A 12406-nucleotide genomic window follows, 5' to 3' on the forward strand; every position below is an offset into this window, starting at 1 on the left:
ATGCCCCTCTTCCTGCCTCTCTACTACTACGGTAGCGCTGACCACTTGGGTCATTGCGGCGACGTAGAGTAAGAGGGCCTCGTCCCTGGTTGGGGGTACCAGGATGGGAGGATTCATGAGGAGCGCTTTGAGTCTGTCGAGGGCTTCTTCGGCCTCAGGGGTCCAAGAAAAACGCTCGAATTTTCTCAAGAGTCGGTACAGAGGTAGACCTTTTTCGCCGAGGCGCGAGATGAAGCGGCTCAGGGCCACAAGGCATCCCATGACCCTCTGTACTCCCTTGAGGTCTCTGATTGGTCCCATGCTGGTTATGGCCAAGACCTTCTCTGGGTTGGCTTCGATGCCGCGTTCCGAGACTATGAATCCCAAGAGCATGCCTCGGGGGACCCCGAATACACATTTCTCGAGATTAAGCTTGATGCCCTTCTCTCTAAGGCATCTGAAGGCTATCCTCAAGTCATCAACGAGGTTCCCGGCCTTTCTGGTCTTTACCACGATGTCGTCCACATAGGCCTCAATGGTCCGCCCAATGTGGTCGCCAAAGACCTAGGTCATGCACCGCTGGTATGTGGCCCCTGCGTTTCTGAGGCTAAAAGGCATAGTCACGTAGCAGTACATGTCGAATGGTGTGATGAAAGAAGTTGCAAGCTAGTCGGACTCCTTCATCTTGATTTGATGGTAACCAGAATACGCATCAAGGAAAGGCAGGGTCTCGCACCTTGTAGTGGAATCAACGATTTGATCGATTTGGGGTAATGGGAAGGGGACTTTTGGATAGGCTTTGTTCAAACCGGTGTAGTCTACACACATCCTCCATTTCCCACTTTTCTTCTTAACTAACATGGGGTTAGCCAACCACTCCGGGTGGGACACTTCCTTGATGAACCCGGCCACCAAGAGTTTCTGTACCTCCTCACCGATGGCCCTACACTTTTCCTCATCAAAGCGACGCAGGCATTGCCTCACCGGTCTAGAGTCGGCCCAGATGTCCAGGGCATGCTCAGCGACCTCCCTTGGTATGCCTGGTATGTCCGAGGGACTCCATGCGAATATGTTGGCATTCGCATGGAGGAAGTCGACGAGCACGGCTTCCTATTTGATGTCAAGGGTGGCACTGATCGTCAGCGCCCGGTCGTCGGGGTAGGTGGGGTCGACTGGGACGAGCTTGATGGCCTCCACAGGCTCGAACGCCCCTGCGCGATGCTTGGAGTCAGGCGCCTCGCCACTGAGTTGGTCGAGGTGGGCAATAAGGGTCTCGGTCTCTGCAAGAGCCTCGACGTACTCGATGCACTCGACGTCGCAGTCGTATGCATGTTTATACGTGGACTCAATCGTGATGATACCGCTGGGGCCTGGCATCTTGAGCTTGAGGTAGGCATAGTTGGGGACCGCCATGAACTTGGCGTAGCACGGCCACCCCAAGATGGCATGGTAGGTTCCCCCAAACCCAACTACCTCGAAGGTAAGGACTTCCTTGCGGTAGTTGGAGGGGGTGCCGAAGCAGACAGGAAGGTTGATGCGCCCAAGGGGTCACGTGCGCTTCCCTAGCACGATGCCGTGGAAGGGTGCGATGTCGCCTCAGAGCCTCGACCGGTCGATCTCCAAGAGCTCCAGGGTATTGACGTATAGGATATTGAGGCCGCTGCCTCCGTCCATCAACACCTTGGAGAGTTGGGTGTTGCCGATGATTGGGTCGACAACTAATGGGTACTGCCCAGGATTCAGAACATGGTTGGGGTGGTCGTCTCGATCAAAGGTGATCACCTCCTGAGACTAGTCGAGGTACCGGGGGGTGGCCACCTTAATCGAGAAGACCTCTCGGCATTCCCTCTTCCGCTGCCACGCCATAAGGCATGCCGAGGGTCTGCCAAAGATCATGAAGGCATTGTGTACCTCGGGGAACCCGTCGTCCTTGTCATCGTCCCAGTCGCCGGCGCCCTTCTACTTGGCGTCGTCGTCGGGGAGCCCGAGCCTAGCGTAGTAACATCGTAGCATGGAGCAATCCTCGAGGGCATGCTTGACTGGGCCTTGGTGGTAAGGGCAGGGTTTCTTAAGCATGTCGTCGAAAGGCCTAGGGCCTTTGAGGCCTCGGGGATTCTTGCGTTCTGCGGCCACGACCAGATCGGCCCCTAGGACCTCCTGCTTCCCCAGGCGCCCCTTCTTCTTTCTCTTGGGGAGGTGGGAGGCCGAGGCCTCGGGGGCCTCGTCCCTCTGCTTACCCTTGGCGTCACTATCGGGGAAGATGGCTCCAACAACCTCCTCACCTAAGGCAAAGTTGGTGGCGATGTCGAGGAGCGCGGCAGCTGAGCATGGCACGTTCCGACCTAACTCTTGAACCAAGTCTCGGCAGGTGGTGCCGGAGAGGAAAGCCTGGACGATCTTTGAGTCGCCGACGCTGGGCAACTCAGTGCACTGTATAGAGAAGCGCTGGATGAAGCCTCGGAGAGATTCATCTAGTTTCTGGCGATAGCTTTAAAGATCCCAGGAGTTCCTAGGGCGCGTGTATGTGCCTTGGAAGTTCCCAACGAAGATCCTAACCAAGTCGCGCCAGTCGTGGATTTGTGAGGGAGGAAGGTGCTCGAGCTAGGCTCGCGCCGAGTCTGATAAGAGCAAGGGGAGGTTGCGGATGATGAGCAGGTCATCGTCCGCGCCACTTAGCTGGCAGGCCAGGCAGTAATCGGCAAGCCAGAGTTCGGGGTTGGTCTCACCGCTATACTTCACGAGATTGGCTGGTTGCCGAAACTGAGCTAGGAAAAGAGCAGCACGGATGGCCCTGCTGAAGACCCGAGGGCCTGGCGGTTCAGGAGAAGGACTGCGGTCCTCCTCGCTGTCATAGCGGCCGCCTCGGTGTGGGTGGTAACCCCGAGCGGGCCCCTCGTTGTCGTGGTGTCGTCGCCTGCTGACCACCTCATGGTCTCCCTACACCTCACGTCGATTACCGAGGTGGTCAAGAAGCACGGGGACCCTGTGGGCCATCGGTGCTCGAGCGGGCTCAGGATGAGCCAAGGCTTCTCTATCCTGCCAAGGCAGTGCCGCGGGTAGGTTCAAGGCGCCCCCATGCCGTCGGGAGGCGGAACTCTCGGCCTGCTGAACCGCGGTGGTCTCTAAGAGGTCCCGGAGCTCGCCGCGGATCCGTCGCCCCTCCGTGGTGGAAGGCTTGGGCATCGCGCGGACCAACATTGCTACAGCTGTGATGTTTTGGCTAGCACGATTGAAGATTGGGGGTTGCTCACTCCCCTCGTCGTCATGGATGCGGTGATGTACGTCGCGGGCCCTCCATCGGCCCCTCCCCCCTGCCTTCACTGCGACCTCATTGCTCCTATTCGAGAGAGCCCTGAAGCTGCTGTAGAAGAAGTTGGTCTTGTTCAACCTTGGCCTGGAGCTCATGGAGTTGTTCCAGGTCTGGGCATTGAGGTCGCGCAAGAGCGGGGTTCTCGTTCTGTGCTACTGGCATGACAATGCGTGGAGGTGTGGCGGCGCCTATACCCGGGTGAAGCGGGGAACCGCTTCCCACCCCCTCGTCCTCCTCGCCTGCCCTCGGCATCCCGAGCCCGATGTGAAAACACTCACGAGTGGGGTCATAGGTGCCCTCGTCGTCGGAGTTGGAGTAGCCGAAGCAGTAGTCGCTTGCGGCCAAGAAATGGCGCATAGCTCTAGGGTCGTGGAGTCTAGAGAAATCCACTATGGGCCATGCCTCGTCCTCCTCCGAGGAGTCGGCGTGGGTGTCCAGGTCGAGAGCGAAGCGTTGGCGGCGTCCTAAGGGATCCTCGTGAGCGGCAGCGTAAGCGTAAGCATAAGAGGCGGCGACATTTCTCAACCCAAAGGGGTATGGGGATGGTGCCACTGCCGGACTTTGCTTCGCCGGGATTGGCTCCTCAGGGAGTGGTGGAGCGGAGCTTGATGACTGGGCATCGTCGTGTGCCACCAGCGTTTTTCCTTTGTCCAAGCTCAGGCTAGACAGGTCCCCAGCTAGGGACCCTACGCCAATAGCTGGTCGTTGGATGTCGGCGGGGAGCGGCGTGATGCCTTGGATTCGCGTAGCATCTGGGTGATCTTGCTCGTGTTGTGCCTAGCGAGCGCGGCGAGAGCGGCTGCCCAAGCGCCGCCTGCGCCTGGGCTGCCGGTGCGTAACATCGTCGGCGGTTGGTGGGGCTTGGGGCGTGAGGAGTACCATATCATACTCATGCCCCAGAGACATGAACTCTAGGCTCCCGAACCAAATCACCGTGCTGAGATGTAGCGGTCGTACGGGGTCTGCCATCCGAAACTTGTTGGGATGACGAACTTGACACACAGATTCCCCTACCTGGCACGCCAACTGTCGGTGTTTCGGACCAGGGGGTCCTCAACCGACTAGTGAATTTGAACTACGTGCCCCTAATCTCGGATGGTGATGCAAAGAGACACAAGGTTTATACTGGTTCAGGCAATCGATGCCCTACGTCCAGTCTAAGAGATTGATCTTGTATTCCTTGCACCGAAGTGCTTGTAGTAGGGGGTTTCAAGCAAGGTGAGAGAGAGAGAGCTAGTTCCAGGTCTCGGTGAGGTGTCGTGTGGGCTGCTTGAGACATTGCTCTCAGACGGCTGGTGTGTGTGTGTGGGTTACAGGGAGTTCTTCTCCGTGAGCCCTCCTCTAGAAATAGCCCAAGTCCTCTCCTTTTATAGCCTGAAGGGAGGACAAGGACGGTACATGTGCTAACTATACGGTGTCGTGTGAACAGAGGCGGCGTGTCCAGGCCCTGTAGCCCATTCCTGTGGCGGCGCGGTCGTTGGAGTGGTCCGTCCTTGGAGTACTGGGGCGGCGTGCTGGTCACATCCGATCCTGTGCATCATGGGAGCTCCCAGGCTGTCTTGGAATGGGTGCGGCAGTCAGCGTGCGAGTCGTTGTGGACTGACTGTGCGCGGGGCCGAGGCTCGGTCGGTGCCGAGGCCGCACCGCAGTGGGGGGTCTCGGTGGACACGAATCCCGAGATGCCCGAGACCTTGGTGCATAGTGCCGAGGCTCTGAGAGAGCGGTTGATCTGGTGCGCTGGCTCGAAGGCGGTGATGACCTGGACTTAAGTGACCCTTTTGATGTACGCTCGGGGTACCCCGTTCTACGGTACCCGACACTAAGATATACATGATCCAATGAGTATGAAATTTTTATTATAATTCAATCATACAATAATTAACCCACCATAAAAAATTCATCACAATTGGACCATAGAAACTGCAGTTATGAATTATTATAGTTAAATATAGAAAAACATAGATCTAAAGTCACAACAAAAACTTTATACTAAAGCATACTATATTATATGCTCACTGTGTTGATCTACTCATGTGGAGTCCAAAAAAATTGGATTTTCCATTTTATGATTTTTCTTTGATTTACTATGATTTTTCAAAGATTCAACGGAAATAAATAAAAAAGATAAAGATAAAATTGCCTTCAAAACTGCTTATGACAGGGCTAGTGAGGTAAGATGAATGGTTTTAAAAGTTGAGGGAGGTGTTTTGCATGGTTTTGAAATTCAGGGAGAAAAATCAAACTTTTGTGAAAGTTGAGAGAGGTAATATGGACTTTTTCTTAACATAAATCATGTTTTGTGTTGTCCAACCCCTAGCAAAACCTCCCCTGCGGCCCTGCCTGTTTTTAGCCCACAAGTGAAGGCCCATAAAGAAAAGAACTAGGGCATGCTTTGCTCCCGTCCTACACCACCCCCGTTGCCTCGTGACCGCGCCCAAACTCCCGAAGCGTCGCGCCGCCGCCTATCACGGACATCGGACGGGACAAGAGAAGCGGGGAGCACCGGAGCAGGCACCACCGCCGAGGCGTCGAGGTCGCCGCGCTCGCCGTCCGCTGAGGTAGCTGCGCTCCGGCCCCGGCGGCTGCCGACTCCACCAACGCCCACCGGCCACCGCCCAGGCCCCAGGCGGCCAGCCACTGCGCCTCTGGCCCTCCTCCGAGGCTTCAACTCCAGCTCGTCAGTTCCCAGCCGGCCCTCCCTCGGTTCCTCTCCCTCCGCGGCTCCCTCAGTTCTGATATGAGGACCACTGGTCTCCAGATTTTATTTTTCTTTAGCAAAAAAATAAATAAGTTTAGTTGAGAACAGTTAGTCGAAGATATTGGTGTCTGCTACCTGATTGTTGCAGCCCTTGCTTTGAGACTGTCTGAGGCTTATGAAATTTTGTCGTACATGGATCCAAGTAGGAGTGTTAGACTATTTGAATTGCTCACTTGCACAAAGTTTTCTATATCGCATTTGATTGTTGAGCAGTGCTTTTAGTTACATGCTCTTCCAAGAAGTAAAAAAACACATTTTTTAGATTACAGTCTTGTTTGCAATTTCATATTAACACCAGGTCATAATACATGTATGTTTTTCTAGGGTGTGAACTGATTCTCTAGCAATGTTCTTTTCCTTCTGCAAATGTGTGAAAATATAGGCAGGCCTAACTTATAAGGATGGGTATTGCTTAAAAACTGAATAGATCTTTGCACCAGGACTGCGACATATCTATTAGAAATTTTAGTTCAATCATTATATCTGTTAGAAATTCTATCTTCATTTTAGTTATTTCTATATGTAACATTAATGGGTCACCCTTGGGTAGGAGTATAATGGTTAGTTTTCACTGCTAGGTAGAGGCCCTAGTCTTGAGCAAATTCTGGGTCCGCCACTGCCTGCAGTGCTGCACTTAGTTGACCACCATCAGCGACGGTAGCGAGTAGCGACGGTTGCTTCCTGGACGTCATCCAGGGGGCACACCAGCTAGGCACGCTGTGAGATTTGGGGCATCTCAAGGCAGAGGCGGCACCCGGCAGCAGCAAGGTGTGGTTTGTGCCAATTTTTGTGATGTAAGATGGATTAGAGAGTTTCAAGTGAATTCCTGCCAAAAAAAATTAATTTGAATTTATTTACATTTAGTCCGAAATTTGGTGCTCCAATCTGACGTTCATTGTTTTATTTTGTTCTTTGGTATGCAGTAAGTATGGGTCGCCAGGTGTTCCCCTCACCGTGTCATAGTGTGACGGTGATGGACTTGGATGAGCCGCTCGACGCGGCGGCCACCGAGAAGGGTGAGGCGGCGCTGCGGCGGCTGAGCGAGGCCGACCCGGCGCTCTTCCTCTCCCCCTCAGCGGACCTCGCCGCCGCCGCCCGAGCGGCCTCGCAGCACATCTACTCCTCTCTGGCGCCGCTCTCCCTCGCTCAGCCGCCGCCGCTTCCTACCCTCCTCGCGGACCCCGCCTTCGACGCCGAGCAGATTTGGTCCCAGATTGAGCTGCTCGCCCGCCCGCTCCTCCCCCACCTGCGCCGCCAGCTCCGCCGTCTCGAGCAGCAACCCCCCTCACAACAGCCTCCTGTGGCGACGCCTGCTGTTGCCAAGGGTGAGCTGTTGGAGGAGGATGGAGAAAGTAGCGAATCAGAGGAGTTGAAGAATGAGGAGGAGTTGGAGGGGACAGAGGATGAGGAGGAGTCGGAGGGGACACAGAATGAGGAGGAAATGGGCGACGAGGAGGAGGAAGAAGCGGAGCTGGATGGGAGAGGAGGGAATGGGGTGGAGGATAAGTTCCTGAAGATAGATGAGTTGACTGAGTTCCTGGAGAAGGGTGAGGAAGAGGAGTATGGTGGTGGTGCCAAGCGGAGAGAGAAGAAGGCGGCGAAAAACTGGATGGTTGAGAGTGATGGTGAGGATGATGATGAGGATGAAGACGAGGACCAATTGGATGTAAGGCCTTCATGGTCATTCTCTCTTTTTATTTCCCAATTGTAGCAAGATTATGTTGAGTGTTTTTTATAGATTGTAGAAAACAATTAAATAGAACCAGAAGTAGGCAGTATTTCAAGAAGTGAAGCTAGAATTTCTGTTAGCTGTGAAAGGGGAAGTAACTCAGCATCTAGAGATACTTCAGAAAATTAAGCAAGTTCTTAGATGTGATAAGGCTTTTGTGGTCAATCTCTCTTTGTCGCTCTGTCTCAGTTATAGCAAATTAATATTTAGTTATTGTATAGAAAACAATGGTTAACAATCTGAAGTAGAATTGCAGCCAAAATTTCTGTTAGATGTGAAAGGGAAAGTAACTCAGCATGTAGAGCTCAGAAAACTCATTACTGATATGAGTTTTGAAGCAAGTTTCCTGCCTGAAGTAATGATCTTGTTTTGGTAGTTACAATGTCCAATACTGTAAGTTTTATGAAACCATATGTTAGTCAAGATATTATTCTTGTTTAGCTTCAACACTGATGCTGTTATCTGTAGTTAGAAGATTTTGAGGATGATGACGAGGAGGGTGAAGCAGGCGGTGGAGATATTCGGTAAGCCTTTCATGCTAGTTATTGTGATTGGTGCAAATCACTTTGGATTGGACTTCTCAGAAACGTTTAGCATTTGTATACTGGACTTGAGCTGTATGTTAACTTTATTTTCACTATTGTGGCATCATTCAGATTGAATACTAGATAACTGGCTCCCGTTGATAATATCTTAGGAAGGTGCAGAAGTAGCTAATATCTTTGTTCTTAATGCACAAACTGGACAAAGTGTAGCCACTGTAGTACTTGGAATGCATCTGCAGATAGAATACCATTTGGCACTGTTATCTGAACAGCAAAGGGTTTTTCCAGGTATAAAGATTTTTTTGAGAAGGGACATCACAAGCAAGTTAAGAAGAGAGATGGTTCCATAAAGAAAGTTCAATTCAAGGATGATCAAGCACATGAATCTGAACTTGATGACAGTGAGAATGATGATGGAAATGTTGGTTCCACCCTAGATCGATTCATTTCAGTTGGAGCATGCACATATGCTAGCTTGTCAACGGTTTGCCTTTGTACAGGATGAACAAGAGCAAGGTCTCTCAACTCACGAAAAGGAGCGTCTGAAGATGCGTGCTAAAATAGAGCAAATGGAGAAAGCTAGCCTTGAACCCAGCACATGGACCATGCAGGGAGAGGTTCTAAATATAATGCATTTTATTCTACTTTCAACTATGCATTATTACGAATTGATGATGTTATTACATTTAATTGTAAATAAACTAAATTGTTTTTTGTAGGTTACTGCTTCTAAGAGGCCCAAAAACAGTGCCCTAGAAGTGGACCTTGATTTTGAGCACAATGTAAGACCTGCCCCTGTAATCACCGAGGAAGTGACAGCTTCCCTTGAAGAAATGATAAAGAAAAGAATCGCAGAGGTACATGTTCTGTTTTTTTTTCCCCTTTTGCTCATGTATATGGTGTTCAACTTCAGCTATGGTAGTATAGTGCATTTTTTGCAATGAATAAATCAGACAATCACTTTCTATGTTTCTGTTATTAATATTTAGATTTGATCTCCTGGTTCCTTACAGAGTCATTTTGATGATGTTGAGAAACCTACTATGTTGCCATCTAAAGCTCCAAAGGAGCACAAGGAACTGGTATGCCAACTAAAATTCTTACGTGGGAGCCATAAGATGACTCTGCTATTGGTATCTTATTATTGTGATTTTTGTTCCATCAGGATGAAACTAAGAGCAAGAGGGGTCTTGCTGAACTCTATGAGGTTCGCACTATACCAATATTTTTTATTTTCTATCCATACTGATTGAGATTGACATTAGTATGTTAATCAATTTACTGTTGATTTTATTCTTCCAGGATGATTATGCACAAAAGGCAGGCATTGCACCTGCCCCTCTTTCTATTTCAGATGAACTAAAGAAAGAGGTGAGTAATTATTGGCTCCTTGCTAGAATACAAGGGAAGATGGCTTTATATATTTGTGAAATTAGTATTAGTGTACTCTTTACCTCAATTGTTGTCAACAATCTAATACTACATTTGTGTTGATTTGAAAGCAAGTGTATTTTACAGAATAATTTTTTCAGTGTCTTTCTCGAGAACCATGGCAGATGTTACTATTCTCATATATATGAACAAGTTCTTGTACTCTTCTGTTTATTTTGATCACTGCAATATAACTACTTGTATTTGTAGTTTGGCTTTGTTATAGTTTGCGATATAATTTTCACATAAAGAAATAAGCTATTGACAATGATGTTTGGCCATGGTTTATTTGCCGTATGCCATGAAATTGCCTATCAATTATAGTTGTTCTATTGGACCAGTTGCATTAGATTCCAAAATAACTTGTTAGACAAACAAGAACTGGATTCTTCATGTTTTTTGAGGTGTCACCTAGGCATCCAGGTGTGCCCCCCAAGGCCCCAATGACGCACACAAGGCACCACAAGGCCCGCTATGGGCTTACACCTTGTCACTTAGGTAGTGCCTACACCTCCTGGCATGCTCCCAATGCCTTAGATGCCACAACACCTAAAAACACTAGTTACTACGGCTGTGTTTTGATAAGCATATAGTTATATACTTATATATAGATAAAACTTGGTGCGTTACATTATTTGGGTAGAATTACTACATTGGTCTTGTTCGCTCACTCTGTTGATGCTATATGTTTTTTTTTTCTGTTGATGTTTTATGTTAGCTATAAGTGTGTACTAATGACTAACTTTTCCTACCCAGGCAAATACTTTATTTAAGCGGATATGTTTGAAATTGGATGCGCTATCACATTTCCACTTTGCTCCAAAGCCAGTAAGGATAACTTCAAAATTCATATTTGCGATCTCTTTTGCTAAGTACTTTCTATGTATGAAGTGAAATATTGTCTTTTCAGGTCATTGAGGATATGTCTGTACAAGCAAATGTTCCTGCTTTAGCCATGGAAGAGGTATAAAAATTGTTCACTTCCCTGTGATGTTGCTCTATCAGAGTGATTTGTGTAGTGATGATCTCTGTCTTTCAGATTGCACCTGTAGCCGTTTCTGATGCGGCAATGCTTGCCCCTGAAGAGATCTTTGAAGGAAAAGGTGATGTTAAGGAAGAGGGGGAACTTACACAGGCTGAGCGCAAGAGAAGAAGAGCTAACAAGAAAAGGAGATATGCAGGTAATTTTTACCTTGGCCCTTGAGAGTAAACGAGGATGCCTTTCCGCTCTCAATCTCATGCACTCTGGCTTTTTGCAAGGACTTCCAAAATCAGATAAATGCACTTCACTTCTTCAGTTGTGTTCAAGATGGACATTCAATGATTTTTTGTTTCCTTTTCCTTGAAATGCAGCATCCCATAAGGAGAGGCCAGCCAAGTTGCAGAAAGATTGAACTCAATGTTAGTGGACCATATAAATTTCTCATTAGTTTAAAATGGTACAAGAGTGGTAATACAAATTTTCCAAATTTTGTATTTTACCCTCTACTATTAGCTTTTACATGAACAGTAAATGTGAGCATTTATATCTCTACAGAAGCACACAAGAAGATCGAGGGTTTTGATTTGCTGAAGTGCAATTTTGATAGTGCGAAAAAGACTTTTGCCTGTTGAAGGGTTTTGATTTGCTGACGTGCAATTTTGATAGTGCGAAAAAGACTTTTGCCTGTTGAACACTCGAACTCGATAGAATGCTCATCCTTCGCCCTAACCCGATGGATTTGGTTACAAGTTGCGATTCGCTACATGTATAATTTTCTTTGCAGCTGTTGCAAGTGAAAGATAAAGATGGCTAATCATTATATTCAAGTTAATTTATTCCTAAACATGTTTATCTTTTTTTTTTTTGCAATGTATCCACGTTCCTTAGAAGATAATGTATCCATGTGAAATAATTTATTTGGTATGTGCTATGAAGCAAGCACACAGAATAGTGTGCAAAGTTAAGTTACACAAAATAATGTGCAAAAGTTAAACCACACTCTTGATAAAACTTTGCATGCAAGGATATATTGAAGAGTCTAGAATCCCTTGTACAGTAACAAGCTCTGTGGTCTGTGTTTTTGTTATTTGTTTATACGAAAATGCTAAAATAAGAATGTGCACGCTGTGGCCTTAAGGCCCGGACACCCCCACGTCCTGCCCGCACTCATCCCCTCCTCTCTCTCTCTCTCTCTCCGGTGACCGGTGGCCTCTTCCCTAAGCGCCCGGCGGCCTCCTCGCATCCGCCCCACCGCCTCCCCCACGTGCAGCCATGGCGGAAGCGGCGGCGGATCCGTCGGATCTGGAGGCGGCGGTGGCGGATCCGTCGCCGGGTAGGCCCCTCGTCCTTCTCCTCTTCCTGCTGCTGTTGCTGCTGGATCTGGCTTTTAGGGTTCCGATGAGCTCCCTCTCTCTCTTCTTCTCCAACTCCGATGGGGTATAGAATGGCCGGCCCGGGGGAGGTAGGTAGGCCAAGCGGTGGGAATGGTGGATGGGCAGCTAAGGGGAGCTGACGGCGGTAGAGGCGGTCGGGCCAAGTTGGGGCGAGGGAGGCTCACCGGATTTAGAGAAGATGGCACGGTGGGAGAGGGGAAGAGGGCGGCCGCCGCGGGCGCAAGGGTGCCGTAGTCGGGGAAGAAAATATATGCTCTTTTTTTCCCTTTTTTGGCAAC

General features: G+C 49.3%; 1 pseudogene; it reads left to right on the forward strand.

Annotated features, from left to right (window-relative positions):
- The first annotated feature begins 5686 nt into the window (after positions 1–5686).
- On the forward strand, positions 5687–11567 carry LOC136512208 (M phase phosphoprotein 10-like; annotated as a pseudogene).
- The last annotated feature ends 839 nt before the right edge of the window (positions 11568–12406 follow it).

The sequence above is a fragment of the Miscanthus floridulus genome, chromosome 16 (genome assembly GCF_019320115.1).
Source record: "Miscanthus floridulus cultivar M001 chromosome 16, ASM1932011v1, whole genome shotgun sequence".
Classification (NCBI taxonomy): domain Eukaryota; kingdom Viridiplantae; phylum Streptophyta; class Magnoliopsida; order Poales; family Poaceae; genus Miscanthus; species Miscanthus floridulus.